General features: G+C 43.6%; 1 non-coding gene across 1 annotated transcript; it reads left to right on the top strand.

The window, feature by feature from the left end:
* Positions 1-1,981: 1,981 nt before the first annotated feature.
* LOC126186556 (U6 spliceosomal RNA) lies at positions 1,982-2,088 on the top strand. Its single transcript, XR_007537628.1, has one exon. It is a non-coding gene; the product is annotated as a U6 spliceosomal RNA (small nuclear RNA).
* Positions 2,089-17,100: the final 15,012 nt, after the last annotated feature.

Raw genomic sequence — 17,100 nt, 5'->3', positions numbered from 1 at the left:
GAGGCATCAAGGGATCACCAATTTAGTATCGGAGGGTAGCGTGGAGGGTAAAAATCGTAGAGGGAGACCAAGAGATGAATACGCTAAGCAGGTTCAGAAGGATGTAGGCTGCAGTATGTATTGGGGGATGAAGCAGCTTGCACAGGATAGAGTAGCATGGAGAGCTGCATCAAACCAGTCTCAGGAGTGAAGACCACAACAACAACAACAGTTAATTCCTAGATGAAGAGCAGTGTTCCATGTGGTGTTCACGAGGTACTCAAATCAGGAGCTGCCAAAAGTGCATTCTACTAGTGTTCAATGCTACGTTGGTTCGTCCTTTGTACCAGGCCAGGTACCCACAGCAAAGACATCCAGAATAGAAAACATTGTGCGCTCATAGGAAGATTACATCTCCTGGTTTGGAGAGATCTACAACTCGAGATGTAGAAGATGTAGAAGATTCTGGATTCTTTGCACACGAATGCTAGTGTTACAAGTGAATATTCGTCATAGATGTTTGTAGACTGTTGCGAGAGCTAATCTTATGATTTGTAACATGTATAGGCCTCGTCACCATCAACTTACCCCCCCTCTAAGTATGTTCTGCCAGTGGTTCTTGCAGCAGTGTGCTACAGATCCGAACTTCCCTAAGAATCACTCACATGAGACATCGGTGTGAGGCCTTTATTCGAGGAGGAGGTGGACTTTTTTAACATATTCTGGAAAGTAAGCTACATGTGAGAAGAAAAGCGTTCCAGCGGACGTCACGTCTTTGAAGACTATAACTCGAAAAACCAAGTATTTCCCGACATGTACTGTAATGAAATTCTTTTTGTTCTATACGTATGGGGAATACAAACCTGAAATTAAGCTCTGTTTTTTTGAAACACCCTGTAGTCTAGTGCAGAAATCCACAACAGGTTGCCTGTGGACATCAGGAATGAAATTAAATACACTCAAATATTTAGGCACGAAGTAAGATGGCTTGCTGCAAAGTAATGCCTCCAAAATTGTTTTGTAAAATATTTTCAGCTTTTTTAAGTAAAAGCCGGCCGGAGTGGCCGAGCAGTTCTAGGCGCTACAGTCTGGAACCGCGCGACCGCTGCGGTCGCAGGTTCGAATCCTGCCTCGGGCATGGATGTGTGTGATGTCCTTAGGTTAGTTAGGTTTAAGTATTTCTAAGTTCTAGGGGACTGATGACCTCAGCAGTTAAGTCCCATAGTGCTCAGAACCATTTGAACCATTTTTTAAGTAAAACAAGCATTAACATTCTACATCTTTATTCTTCGTGTCTTCAGATTTATTTCTCAGCATAGTCACCCTGGAGACACACAGCTCTCCCAACGAGAGACCAGATCGTTGATCCAGTTGCTGTAAAATAATTGACTCGGTTTACGGAGGCACAACCTCCCTTCTGCTTCATCACTATGAAAGTGAAAACCTCGAAGGTGCTCTTTAAGTTTTGGAACAGATGAAAATCGGACGGGGCCAAGTCGGGACTGCATGGAGGATGGTCTGTGACAGTGAACCCGAGTATGTCAAATCAAACACCTTTCAGCCGTCTAATTTCCAATCTTATTTTATTTGGCTACCAGTTTTTGTGATTTACTACGCCATCTTCAGGCCCCTGACAGACGTGTAGGAAGATTTCGACCTCAGCTCCGGTCAAAATGGAGACCAGCGCTCAAATACTGGTGCCTGTAGATTTGTTCTTGCTTCAGCGATCCCTTCAGTCGTCATCTGGCAACACCTTTGAAGTGATAACAGTATTTGAATGCTGGCCCCTATTTTGACCGGAAGCGAGGTTGGAATCTTCCAACACGTGAGTCAGGGGCCTGAAGATGGCTAGTAAATAGCCGAAACTGGTATCCAAATTAAATAAATTTGGAAATTAGGCACCTGAAAAATGCGCGATTTGACGTCCTGTAGTGAACAGCCCAGTCCCACAACCAGCTCTGAAAATATGGACTTACAGTGAACCCAAGGCATCGGATTGGATGTACTCGCTTTGGCGGTACATGTACTAAAATTGGAACGATACAGGGAAGATTAGCATGGCCCCTGCGCAAGGATGACACGCAAAATCGTGAAGCGTTCCACATTTTTTGGCAGCAAGAGAGGGGAAGAAAACCAATGTGCACTCCGTGTGCATACCGGGGGAGTCATTCCATATGTGGAAAGGGTCCTTCCGGATGCAATGAGGGGTACAGGGTGCACCCATCTGCAGGTGGTCGCTCATGTCGGCACCAATGATGTGTGTCGCTATGGATCGGAGGAAATCCTCTCTGGCTTCCGGCGGCTATCTGATTTGGTGAAGACTGCCAGTCTCTCTAGCGGGATGAAAGCAGAGCTCACCATCTGCAGCATCGTCGACAGGACTGACTGCGGACCTTTGGTACAGAGCCGAGTGGAGGGTCTGAATCAGAGGCTGAGACGGTTCTGCGACCGTGTGGGCTGCAGATTCCTCGACTTGCGCCATTGGGTGGTGTGGTTTCGGGTTCCGCTGGATAGGTCAGGAGTCCACTACACGCAGCAAGCGGCTACACGGGTAGCAGGGGTTGTGTGGCGTGGACTGGGCGGTTTTTTAGGTTAGATGGCCTCGGGCAAGTACAGAAAGGGCAACAGCCTCAAAGGGTGCGGGGCAAAGTCAGGACATGCGGGGACCAAGCAGCAATCGGTATTGTAATTGTAAACTGGCGAAGCTGCATTGGTAAAGTACCGGAACTTCAAGCGCTGATAGAAAGCACCGAAGCTGAAATCGTTATAGGTACAGAAAGCTGGCTGAAGCCAGAGATAAATTCTGCCGAAATTTTTACAAAGGCACAGACGGTGTTTAGAAAGGATAGATTGCATACAACCGGTGGTGGCGTGTTCGTCGCTGTTAGTAGTAGTTTAGCCTGTAGTGAGGTAGAGGGAGATAGTTCCTGTGAATTATTATGGGTGGAGGTTACACTCAACAACCGAACTAGGTTAATAGTTGGCTCCTTTTACCGACCTCCCGACTCAGCAGCATTAGTGGCAGAACAACTGAGAGAAAATTTGGAATACATTTGACATAAATTTTCTCAGCATGTTATAGTCTTAGGTGGAGATTTCAATTTACCAGATATAGACTGGGACACTCAGATGTTTAGGACGGGTGGTAGGGACAGAGCATCGAGTGACATTATACTGAGTGCACTATCCGAAAATTACCTCGAGCAATTAAACAGAGTACCGACTCGTGGAGATAACATCTTGGACCTACTGATAACAAACAGACCCGAACTTTTCGACTCTGTAGGTGTAGAACAGGGAATCAGTGATCATAAGGCCGTTGCAGCATCCCTGAATATGGAAGTTAATAGGAATATAAAAAAAGGGAGGAAGGTTTATCTGTTTAGCACGAGTAATAGAAGGCAGATTTCAGACTACCTAACAGATCAAAACGAAAATTTCTGTTCCGACACTGGCAATGTTGAGTGTTTATGGAAAAAGTTCAAGGCAATCGTCAAATGCGTTTTAGACAGGTACGTACCGAGTAAAACTGTGAGGGACGGCAAAAACCCACCGTGGTTCAACAACAAAGTTAGGAAACTACTGCGAAAGCAAAGAGAGCTTCACTCCAAGTTTAAACGCAGCCAAAACCTCTCAGACAAACAGAAGCTAAACGATGTCAAAGTTAGCCTAAGGAGGGCTATGGGTGAAGCGTTCAGTGAATTCGAAAGTAAAATTCTATGTACCGACTTGACAGAAAATCCTAGGAAGTTCTGGTCTTACGTTAAATCAGTAAGTGGCTCGAAACAGCATATCCAGACACTCCGGGATGATGATGGCATTGAAACAGAGGATGACAAGCGTAAAGCTGAAATACTAAACACCTTTTTCCAAAGCTGTTTCACAGAGGAAGACCGCATTGCAGTTCCTTCTCTAAATCCTCGCACAAACGAAAAAATGGCTGACATCGAAATAAGTGTCCAAGGAATAGAAAAGCAACTGGAATCACTCAACAGAGGAAAGTCCACTGGACCTGACGGGATACCAATTCGATTCTACACAGAGTACGCGAAAGAACTTGCCCCCCTTCTAACAGCCGTGTACCGCAAGTCTCTAGAGGTGCGGAAGGTTCCAAATGATTGGAAAAGAGCACAGGTAGTCCCAGTCTTCAAGAAGGGTCGTCGAGCAGATGCGCAAAACTATAGACCTATATCTCTGACGTCGATCTGTTGTAGAATTTTAGAACATGTTTTTCGCTCGCGTATCATGTAGTTTTGGAAACCCAGAATCTACTCTGTAGGAATCAGAATGGATTCCGGGAACAGCGATCGTGTGAGACCCAACTCGCTTTATTTGTTCATGAGACCCAGAAAATATTAGATACAGGCTCCCAGGTAGATGTTATTTTCCTTGACTTCCGGAAGGCATTCGATACAGTTCCGCACTGTCGCCTGAAAAACAAAGTAAGAGCCTACGGAATATCAGACCAGCTGTGTGGCTGGATTGAAGAGTTTTTAGCAAACAGAACACAGCATGTTGTTATTAATGGAGAGACGTCTACAGACGTTAAGGTAACCTCTGTCGTGCCACAGGGGAGTGTTATGGGATCATTGCTTTTCACAATATATATAAATGATCTAGTAGATAGTGTCGGAAGTTCCATGCGGCTTTTCGCGGATGATGCTGTAGTATACAGAGAATTTGCAGCATTATAAAGTTGCAGCGAAATGCGGGAAGATCTGCAGCGGATAGGCACTTGGTGCAGGGAGTGGCAACTGACCCTTAACATAGATAAATGTAATGTATTGCGAATACATAGAAAGAAGGATCCTTTATTGTATGATTATATGATAGCGGAACAAACACTGGTAGCAGTTACTTCTGTAAAATATCTGAGAGTATGCGTGCGTAACGATTTGAAGTGGAATGATCACATAAAATTAATTGTTGGTAAGGCGGGTACCAGGTTGAGATTCATTGGGAGAGTCCTTAGAAAATGTAGTCCATCAACAAAGGAGGTGGCTTACAAAACACTCGTTCGACCTGTACTTGAGTATTGCGCATCAGTGTGGGATCCGTACCAGATCGGGTTGACGGAAGAGATAGAGAAGATCCAAAGAAGAGCGGCGCGTTTCGTCACAGCTTTCAGTTTTCTGACGGTCTCATAGTTACGTTGCACATGGCCACGTTACACTCTACAATTCGAAGCCCTCCAGCAGCAGAGGGTTGCACCTTGCGTCAGTGAAGCAGGAAAGTCGACTGCGTGACATGTAATACTTAAACAGATATTGAGAACAGGCTAAAAAATTCGGTGGCATGGCTTTTTATCACGCCGTCGTAAAAGAATGCAACTTACTCGAATACTTGGGCTCAGAAATGTGAATTCCGCTTAAATCTAATATGTGCACTAGACAGAGTCTGACGTTGCCAATGTGTAGACTGCTGAGAATAGTCTGTGTAACGTTACATAAATGATTTGTTTAAAGTACTGCACGAAAAGCACAACTGAGGAGTATAGCAGGAGGAACAGTGGTATTTTACAAAGTAGGGGAGAGCGTTGTAGCTAGAGGATAGTTTACCTAGAAACACATCATCTTTTTTGGTCACTACTTCAGTTTAGTGACTGATTTTAGAATCACACGAAGGAATACATGATAGACACCGCCATAAGCAGATTCCGCTATTTTCTGCCGTTGCTAGAAATGTGGTTGTGTTTTGTGCAGCAATTGTAAATGTTTCGAGTTCTACACATTGAAGTGCCGTGTTGTTTATATATATACTAAGATACCATCTTAGTATATATATATATTTAAGGCTGACCGGCCACTTGACCATCTTCTTCTTCTGTGCGAATGCACAAACAGGGCGCGAACTCTTACGGGAATCGGCAACGCGACGCGTGTAATGTGTATAATGGGCGGGGCGGGGGCACTACGAATGTAGTGCGGGACAATATGTTGAGAATGTGGGTTTCGCGGGAGGCATGCCAGAGATAAATACCTGCAGTCGCGCTATCCTCTGTGTCCTCGGTGGCTCAGATGGATAGAGCGTCTGCCATGTAAGCAGGAGATCCCGGTTTCGAGTCCCGGTCGGGGCACACATTTTCATCTGTCCCCATTGACGTATGTCAACGCCTGTAAGCAGCTAAGGGTGTTCATTTCATTGTAATGCCGTGTTGTTGTTGCGGTCTTGATGCAGCTCTCCATGCTACTCTATCCTGTGCAAGCCTCTTCATCTCCAAGGAACTACTGCAACCTACATCACTCTCAGTCTGCTTACTGTTAGCCTCCCTTTACGATTTTTACCCCGCACGCTTCCCTCCAGTACTAAATTGATGATTCCTTGATGTCTCAGAATGTGTCGTGCCAACCGATTCCTTCTTTTGGTTAGGTTGTACCAAAAATTTCTCTTCTCCCCAATTCTATTCAGTACCTCCCCATTAGTTACGTGATCTACCCATTTAATCGTCAGCATTCTTCTGTAGCACCACATTTCAAAAGCTTCTATTCTCTCCTTATCTTAACTGTTTATCGTCCATGTTTCACTTCCATGGCTACTCTCCATACACATACATTCAGGAAGGACTTCCTGACACTTAAATCTATACTCAATGTTAACAAATTTCTCCTCTGCAGAAACGCTTTTCCTGCCATTGCCAGACTACATTTTATATCCTCCCTACTTCGACCATCATCGTTTATTTTACTTCCCAAATAGCAAAATTCACTTACTACTTTAAGTGTCTCGTTTCCTAACCTAATTCCCTCAGCACCACCTAATTTAATTCGACATCATTCTGTTATCCTGGTTTTGCTTTTGTTGATGTTCTTCTTATATCCTACTTTCAAGATACTGTCCATTCTGTTCAACTACTCTTCCACGTCCTTCGCTGCATCTGCCAAAATTGCAATGTCATCGGCGAACCTCAGAGTTTTTATTTCTTCTCTCTGGACTTTAATTCCTACTCCAAACCTTTCTTTTGTTTCCTTTACTGCTAGCTTAATATACAGATTGAATAACAACGGGGATAGACTACAAACCTGTCTCACTCCCTTCTCAACCACTACTTCCCTTTCATGCCTCTCGACTCTTATACCTGCCGTCTGGTTTCTGTACAAATTGTATATAGTCTTTTGCTCCCTGTATTTATCCCCTGCCCCCTTTAGAATTTGAAAGAGCTTTCTGTAAGTCTACAAATACTATAAACGTGGGTCTCCCTTTTCTTAACCTATCTTCTATCAGAAATGGTAGGGTCAGTATTGCCTCGTGTTTTCCTACATTTCTCCAGAATCCAAACTGGTCTTCCCCGAGGTCGGCTTCTACGAGTTTTTCCAGTCTTCTGTGCTGTGTAATACAGTGTTGTGTAATATATTAAAGCTATTTAGAATATATGGTTAATTCTTCAGGTACAGAATTTTGCGACAAGCAGAATTCTATACATTTTGAATCTGTTGATATAATGTGAGGACTGTAAAGCCATACTTCGTCGTTTGTGAACCATCTTATACCTTGAAACCTAAGGTCTTTTACCATGGAACGTAGAATATTTGCTAATTAACTGAGTTTAGTTAATTTCCTAACAGTTTTACCTGTCATGAAAACGGAAATTTGTGTTACTTTCCAATACCTTCCAGTTCAAACTGCAATTAACTTGTAACACGTTTTTGATAGTACTTCTGATTGAGTTCATTTCACTTACTAATTATTGGTGTGTTGTACAGTAATAACGTAACAGATAGACGACTAAATACACTATTCACAGGCTTTTATCGACTGCAACGCTTTTAAATTTCGAGAGAATATTTTTTCCTAAGTCCGTGACAACGTTGTATCTTGGAATATGTTTTTATGTTTGGAAAAACCTTACTTTTCCGGAGTAATTTTTGTAATTTCACAAAAATACTGCAGCACATCATATGCGAATACAGTGTAAATCTAATAAGAAAATATATTACATTTGTATTACAGTAGTGGATAGAGGCGAAAGTATAAAGCGTTTCCGAACATAGACCACTCTACCCTGGCTGTTTTTCTCCTAACATAGGTATATAATGTAATCCACAAGTAATTACCATTATTATCAGATGAAATAGACTAGCGAGAGAAACAATATGCTGTTAGCATATTTAACAGACGTGGCTACTTCTGCCAGTTAATATGTAACTCACGGTGGAATTTACGGAACATGATGTGCGTATGAATTGATGACTGAATTAATTGATAGTAACATCAGCACCATCAGGATTTACTTCATTATTCTTGGATAAGTTTATTAGACTTTATATTAAACTGATATTTCAAAGTTGTCAAGCTTGTTGACTCACTCCTTCCTCTTTTCTCGCCGTTGCAGCTTTCAACTAAGCAAAAGGGAACTGGAGTATAGGTACAGCTCCTCGGCTAAACATGCGACAGTCTGAGTAACTTTCTAGTAATATGCGAGCACACACCGTACGACTCTGGTCGCACAATTTCGTGGAACGCTTTAGTTATACGATTTGGCAGCCAGTGTGATGTCTTTGACGGCACTAAACGGCTCCTGCGAGGAGCGAGCAAGCGATATAGTGTCCCTGTACACTCCATACGACATCTGTGACTTCAGATGCATCTTCTGTGAACAGCTGGTCCTTAGAAGGCACTGAATGCGCTCACAGGGGGCGTCACGAGTAACTTACCAAAGTCGTATCGGCATGCATCAACTGTCTCATTGTCAGTGTCAGCAACTGGTGGTCTTGTGGTTAGCGTTGATGACTGTCGATTATGGGCCCCCCGGCCCGATTCGAGGCTGAGTCGGGGATTTTCTTCGCTCTGCACTGTGCTTGTGTGTGTGTGTGTGTGTGTGTGTGTGTGTGTGTGTGTGTCTTCATCATAATCGACTCACACGTTGCTGCAGTCGTGTCACATAAAAGGATTTGCATCAAGTCGCCGATCTGCCTAGAAGATATATATAAATGACCTAGCAGATAGTGTCGGAAGTTCCATGCGGCTTTTCGTGGATGATGCTGTAGTATACAGAGAAGTTGCAACATTAGAAAATTGCAGCGAAATGCAGGAAGATCTGCAGCGGATAGACACTTGGTGCAGGGAGTGGCAACTGACCCTTAACATAGACAAATGTAATGTATTGCGAATACATAGAAAGAAGGATCCTTTATTGCATGATTATATGATAGCGGAACAAAGACTGGTAGCAGTTACTTCTGTAAAATATCTGGGAGTATGCGTACGGAACGATTTGAAGTGGAATGATCATATAAAATTAATTGTTGGTAAAGCGGGTGCCAGGTTGAGATTCATTGGGAGAATCCTTAGAAAATGTAGTCCATCAACAAAGGTGTCTTACAAAACACTCGTTCGACCTATACTTGAGTATTGCTCATCAGTGTGGGATCCGTACCAGGTCGGGTTGACAGAGGAGATAGAGAAGATCCAAAGAAGAGCGGCGCGTTTCGTCACAGAGTTATTTCGTAAGCGTGATAGCGTTACGGAGATGTTTAGTAAACTCAAGTGGCAGACTCTGCAAGAGAGGCGCTCTGCATCGCGGTGTAGCTTGCTGCCCAGGTTTCGAGAGGGTGCGTTTCTGGATGAGGTATCGAATATATTGCTTCCCCCTACGTACACCTCCCGAGGAGATCACGAATGTAAAATTAGAGAGATTCGAGCGCGCACGGAGGCTTTCCGGCAGTCGTTCTTCCCGCGATCCATACGCGACTGGAACAGGAAAGGGAGGTAATAACAGTGGCACGTATAGTGCCCTCCACCACACACCGTTTGGTGGCTTGCGAAGTATAAATGTAGATGTAGATGTAGAAGGGTACTCAGTATCAAAACTGTCATACGCACATTTCATTTCGTTACTGCTCTGATAAGAGGGCCAATACTGGTCGTTCGGGCTATAGCGTCTGCCCCAGACACCTGCGTAAAAGTTGCTGACTCCTCCTGGAACAAATGTATTATAACGTGGTTGGAAGAGCACGCTATTAAATTTGTAGCTGATCTGGGGCAATATAGGGTGCGAACTGCCACCTCTGGCGGCAATAATGGATCTAAGCCAGCTGTGCATCGAGTCTAACTGAGCTAGCATCAACTATCTATCAGAGCTTTGATGACAGATACTGGTACGTTGTTCCATCTTTGTCAGAGTTCATCGATCACCGGCGCGTGGTAGTGGACCAGTTTCCGTCTGTACAGGCAAGCGAACAGAGTGAGTGTTGCAGTAAAATAACGGGATTGATGCTGTCACAGAATAAGTACGTACGCGCCAAAGAGGAGCGACCAACAGTTGTGAATCGTGAAGTCTTCTCAGGCGACTGTAGCATTGCTGGTGTCTGTAGACAAATCACTGTGGTAGTGGACTTCGTTTGTATAAGAGCTATTATTCTGTTTTGCTGTAAAAATGAAAAGTGTAATAATGGAGCAATTAATTGTCGTGAAGTTTCAGTTGCAGCTTAGAGAAACTGCTACTGAAAGCTATCCTCAACCAAAAAAAAAAAAAAAGTGCGTGGCAAAGACTATTTATCACGTACGCGAGTTTTTGAGTGGTTCGAGCGTTTCTAAGATGGCCGCGAAGTAGGGGCTGAGTCACGCACGGGACGTCCTTCAGCATCAGAAACGGCTGAAAGTATCGAATACGTGGATAGTCTGATTCGATCTGGTCGTCGGTTGAGTATTCAATCAATTGTTGAAACTGAAGGAATTGACAAAGAATGCGTAAGGCATATTTCACATAAAAAAATTTAATATGAGAAAAGTGTGTGCGAAACTGGTTCCGAAAATTCTCACGGTCGGACAAAAGAAGCTCGTGGAAATGTTTTTACTGACACTTTGAATACCATCCTTGGAAAGAGTAACAATACGTGACGAATATTGGTTTTTCGCTTATGATACAGAAATTAAACGACAATTCATTTATTGGAAGAACCCAGCTTCACCGAGAGCGAAAAAAGCTCAAATGAGAAAATCAAGATTCAAAGTGATGATGATTGTTTCTTTTCCTATCCAAGGAAATGAGTATCTCCATTGGGTTCCTAAAGGTGAAACTGTTGATTAACATTACTACATTGAGGTTCTCACTCAACTCTAAAAAAACTACTCGAATTGTGGAACAACAAGTCATGGGTTCTGAATCAAGACAACGCACCGGCTCATACTGTATTCTAGCGAAGTACAGCATCCCAGTGTTAGACCACCCACCATACTCGCCTGAACAAGCACCAGGTGACTCTTATCTATTCCCTGAGGTCAAATTTATATTAAAAGGAAGAAGATTTCTCTACGTTGAAGCAGTGAAAGAATATGCGGCACACGCCATCAAGGAGTTCGCACAGAAACACTTTCAGCACTGTTTCCATCAATGAAAAACTCGTATAGAGCTTTGTGGGGATAGAGGAGGTGAGTAGGAATATATTGAGGGTGTCAGTAACCAAATATGTATATTTTTGGAATAAACTTTTTACGGGAATAGTCCCGATATTTTATAACCATACCTTGTATGTTTGTCCTTTTTGACGCCTGTCTTGTGTGGATGTTGAGATCCTGCATGCCTAGATGAATGTGTCTATTCCATATTCGCGTTGAAGCCCACTCAACGATAAACTACAATCTCGATTGGCCACAATCCTACCGCTGTCGAATTCCGACACGTGATGGTAGACGTTCCTTTTTACATTAGCAGAATACGATCTTCTCACAAACAACCAACATATAAATGTCATTTCTGAATGAGAAACTTTCTGCATAATCGTCCTTTATATACAGAATATAGATAGCGTGACTCCTAACTACTTTGTGTGTTTGCACTGGGATGCTGATCTTGTGCGTATCTACTCGTGTAGCGCACTGCATCCCCAGTATGACGTTTGCAGCATGCTGCAGTCGCGGTACTGCAGTTTTAATGGCCAGCAGACTATTTCAAATAAAAGCTACCTCACACAGAGAAATGCTTTCTTTCAAGAAATTTTATGATTGTGAACCGAAGCATTAAAAAAATAGTAATATACATGATTATTGGGTCATACGTCCTTCCTGTGAAAATTGAGATGTACTTATGTCATTTTAAATTGTGTTATAGAAATTTAATTTCTTCACTCATATGAAATGAATGAAATCGATGCGTATTATTTAAATGGCATCTAATTACATCATTGAATGCAATTCAGAAATGCTGAATTTTTAGTGTAATGAATATGTTGCTGACAAAATCAGATTCAGTCCAGAGCGTCAGTGGATCTTGGCTCACCTACTTGTGACTAAAAGCTACCTGAGCCATTAGGCTGCTTCATCACTCCCACAAATTTTCAACACAACGAATATTTCATCCTACTAGTTCCGAACATTACAAGCAGAAGTCTTCCCGTGGGGTGTGCAGGAATTAATGTTCACAGTCAGCATACTGAAACATTTCAGTGATGTCATTCATATCACACGTTTCATTCTCGTTGGTCATATTCATTAAACTGATTTCCTTTTATTGGCTGATTATAATCTCAATGTGTTTCGTGTTCATCGTCATTTATACTTCCAAGCCACATCAACGTGTGTGGTGGTGGATAGGAAATATATCGGTTCTCTTATTTGTAAGTTAATTCACTTAGTTAACTAGATGTTACTAGTTTAGTGTTTGTCGCCTAATGGCAGGCTGACCATGGCTAAAATGGAATGATCACCTATTCCCAATGGTAGCTAAAGCAGCTGACAGACTGTAATGAGGCAAAGTATGTTCTGCGACACTTCGATTGACAGATCACTAATGAAGACACTGCCTCCTCCTTGGGGGAATAATAAGGGCACCCCTGCATCGCATAGAGGTCATGGTCTAGGTCATAAGATGGTGGACTATGACCTCCCAAAATATCAGAATATGGCAGGCTGTGTCAGACTATAGCAGACCATAATGTACAAGATGGCTACCAAGATGTTGGGAAATGGGAGACTGTAGCAGACTGTGGTGTCAGATAGTAGATGGCGTTGTAGTTACTCACCAACTGAGTGAGGATCTACTACCCATCCGTCACTTGTGTTCTGTTTGCCATAGTAGAGAAATCAGCCGCAACCCCCTGGCAGAATAAGAAGATGAAGACAATTTTTGCATTCAAAATTACACTACTGGCCATAAAAATTGCTACACCAAGAAGAAATGCAAATGATAAACGGGTATTCATTGGACAAATATATTATACTAGAATTGACATGTCATTACATTTTCACGCAGTTTAGGTGTATAGATCCTGAGAAATCAGTACCCAGAACAACCACTTCTGGCAGTAATAACGGCCTTCATACGACTGGGTATTGAGTCAAACAGAGCTTGGATGGCGTGTACAGGTACAGCTGCCCATGCAGCTTCAACACCATACCACAGTTCATCAAGAGTAGTGACTGGCGTATTGTGACGAGCCAGTTGCACGGCCACCATTGACCAGACCTTTTTCAGTTGGTGAGGGATCTGGAAAATGTGCTGGCCAGGGCAGCAGTCGAACATTTTCTGTATCCAGAAAGGCCCGTACATGACCTGCAACATGCGGTCGTGCATTATCCTGCTGAAATGTACGGTTTCGCAGGGATCGAATGATGGGTAGAGCCACGGGTCGTAACACATCTGAAATGTAACGTCCACTGTTCAAAGTGCCGTCAATGCGAACAAGAGGTGACTGAGACGTGTAACCAAAGGCACCCCATACCATCACGCCGGGTGATACGCCAGTATGGCGATGACGATTACACGCTTCCAATGTGCGCTCACCGCGATGTCGCCAAACACGGGTGCGACCATCATGATGCTGTAAACAGAACCTGGATTCATCCGAAAACATGACGTTTTGCCATTCGTGCACCCAGGTTCGTCGTTGAGTACACCATGGCAGGCGCTCTTGTCTGTGTTGCAGTGTCAAGGGTTACCGCAGCCATGGTCTCCAAGCTGATAGTCCATGCTGCTGGAAACGTCGTCGAACTGTTCGTGGAGATGGTTGTTGTCTTGCAAACGTCCCCGTCTGTTGACTCAGGGATCGAGACGTGGCTGCACGATCCGTTACAGCCATGTGGATAAGATGCCTGTCATGTCGACTGCTAGTGATACGAGGCCGTTAGGATCCAGCACGGCGTTCCGTATTACCCTCCTGAACCCACCGATTCCATATTGTGCTAACAGACTTTGGATCTCGACCAACGCGAGCAGCAATGTCGCGATACGATGAACCACAATCGCGATAGGCTACAATCCGACCTTTATCAAAGTCGGAAACGTGATGGTACGCATTTCTCCTCCTTACACGAGGCATCACAACAACGTTTCACCAGGCAACGCCGGTCAGCTGCTGTTTGTGTATGAGAAATCGGTTGGAAACTTTCCTCATGTCAGCACGTTGTAGGTGTCGCCACCGAATGCTCTGAAAAGCTAATCATTTGCGCATCACAGCATCTTCTTCCTGTCGGTTAAATTTCGCGTCTGTAGCACGTCACTTTGTGATGTAGCAATTTTAATGGCCAGTAGTGTACGTTGATGTCAGGGAGCGTGATGTGCATTCGAAATGAACAATATTTTGTTGTTTTATAGAAGCACATGGCCCGATATTAAAGGGGCGAACGAGGTCGTTTGTTGATTGAGAGATAACAAGGACCAACCTAAATGGCTACAGGAAGACTCTTTGCAAAGGAATAGCTACTAGAATAATGATCGAACAGTCCACAGGTAATCAAAATATCCACGGGTGTACTGCCGGTCTACAGTGTCCAACGGGCACAATATTTCGGCGATCATACATGTCGCCATCATCAGGTGAACTGACGGACTGAGCTCCTGTGAACGTGCCGGTACGGAGATCCGTACGCTATGGCTGCTCAGGGGGAACTGGGTTCGGTCGCGGCGGCGACCGATTTAAATACCCTCCGCCCGCAGGGAACCAGCGATTGGGTTAATCAAGAGTAAATCGAGCAAAGGTATAGTTGTGACGACCACGGCGGACAGAGCCATCACACCGACGTCATCTCAGACGCCGTCGCAATCTGTTTCACCGCGCGACCGTGGCGCGGGGCGCGAACGGCGGAGTGAGCGCGCCGCGGGCGGAGGGTATTTAAATCGGCCGCCGCTGCGACCGAACCCAGTTCCCCCTGAGCAGCCATAGCGTACGGATGTCCGTACCGGCACGTTCACAGGAGCTCAGTCCGTCAGTTCACCTGATGATGATGACATGTATGGTCGCGGAAATATTGTGCCCGTTGGACACTATAAACCGGCAGTATACCCGTGGATATTTTGATTATCAAATACGCCGGGAGAAACTCAAGAATCACAGTCCACAGGTGTACTGCTGGTTCATAGTGTCCGAGGCCACAATGTGTTGGCGATCAAGCGTTTCTCTCACTTTTCACTGTGTGTGAGAAAGTACATATGGTTTTCCTTTCTTCCAACAGTACAGCAGTGTCCTGATGTGGCACTAACCGTCAAGTTGGGACAGGACACACAACTTTTCGACCATCTACTGGCCACACCTCCACCACTCACCGAGCCACAATTAAGTGGTTCTAGTGTACTACACACATATCGGCTACCAGATATATCAGATCAGGACACACAACCGTTCATAGTACAGCAGTTAAGTGGTCCTAGTGTAGTGCTATTTGCCACAATATGTAATTTGACTGCCTGTAGATCGAAATTGAAATATGTAAATATATTCAAGCCGGCCGTTGTGGCTGAGCAGTTCTAGGCGCTTCAGTCCGGAACCACGCTGCTGCTACGGTCGCATGTTCGGATCCTGCCTCGGGCATGGATGTGTGTGATGCCCTTAGGTTAGTTAGGTTTAAGTAGTTCTAAGTCTAGGGGAGTGATGACCTCAGATGTTAAGGTCCACAGTGCTCAGAGCCATTTGAACCATTTTAAATATATTCATAAAAACATACAGTGAATACCAAGTAGTAATGGAAACTGAGAATGTTAGACATAGTGTTGAGGTATGGTTCAGTCAGATGCGTTGGAACGAACTATGTCGTTAAATGCAGTACATCGATACTCTGATGACTACAGAGTATGACCCACCTCAGTATCCTCATCCACACATCTACTGCTTTGGTTTGAAGCTGTCTATCATAATGATGTGTGGGGATGCAGCACTCAACGTAGTATCTGGCTACTCCTCCATTTATTTGTGTAATTCAAATAACATGAACTCATGTGACATAGAGAGCGCATTATGGACTGTGTTAGGCACACTGAGTGGGTGGCAGTCGTATGCTAAAGCTGTATTAATGCTGTTTTGTGTTAGTTGTATGAGCATAGTGTAATTGTGAATGACTTAGAGCAGTGTATAAATTCATGTGTGTGCACAATGCCAAGTGAGATACTATTAGCCTTATATGTATAACATACTGAATTTACGGATGGAATACGAAAGTTTTTTGTTGCTCCTATACAGCTGCATGCCATATAAGTTGAATAGATGGCATACAAGAAACAATTATCTGGAAAATACTGTACAGCTGTTGATGAAGTGAAAAAAGAAATCAATGAAGATGGTTTACTGCATCTGAAGTATGCTTACTGATGTATAATAAAATAATATTCCGACATACATTTTTATTTGATTCATTACCAAAGTCGTTAAGCTTCAGCGGCTGTGCATTTTTAAAGAAAAATATGTATATAGAAATATTACTTTATTTGTTCCTTTTCACAGCCTTCACAACGTATTTTAATAGGAGGTCAAGCAGTTTGACGTGATGCCCTCAAATCACAATGTTTATAACGAGGTGGCGTTCGATCATCCCAAAGATGTTCGGGCTCACATGCGGTTCCTCTTCGTCATAATGTCTAGGCTCAAACTCGTCTAGGAGCTGAATCGCACGTGTCGCATTACACGCACTAAATTAGACACTTGTGACCCTTTGGTTAAATTGTCTGGCTGACGGCAAGTTTGCGAATTACAGAGTTAACATAACATATAATAACAGTAATAATAATAATATCGGGAACTAATTAACGACCCATAAATGATGCAGGCTACACAGTTGAGATTTGGTTAGAATAATGTTTATTCGGAAACCAAACTAACAGTGAAAGTGGTTGTACTTAGAGTTACTGTTACACTCGAGCGCGTATCCATTTGACACAGTTCGATCATTCACAATCTCATCGCAAATTACAAGTTCGAT

Source organism: Schistocerca cancellata, chromosome 4 (genome assembly GCF_023864275.1).
Source record: "Schistocerca cancellata isolate TAMUIC-IGC-003103 chromosome 4, iqSchCanc2.1, whole genome shotgun sequence".
Taxonomy (NCBI): Eukaryota; Metazoa; Arthropoda; class Insecta; order Orthoptera; family Acrididae; genus Schistocerca; species Schistocerca cancellata.
This window is presented reverse-complemented; position numbering and strand designations above follow the sequence as displayed.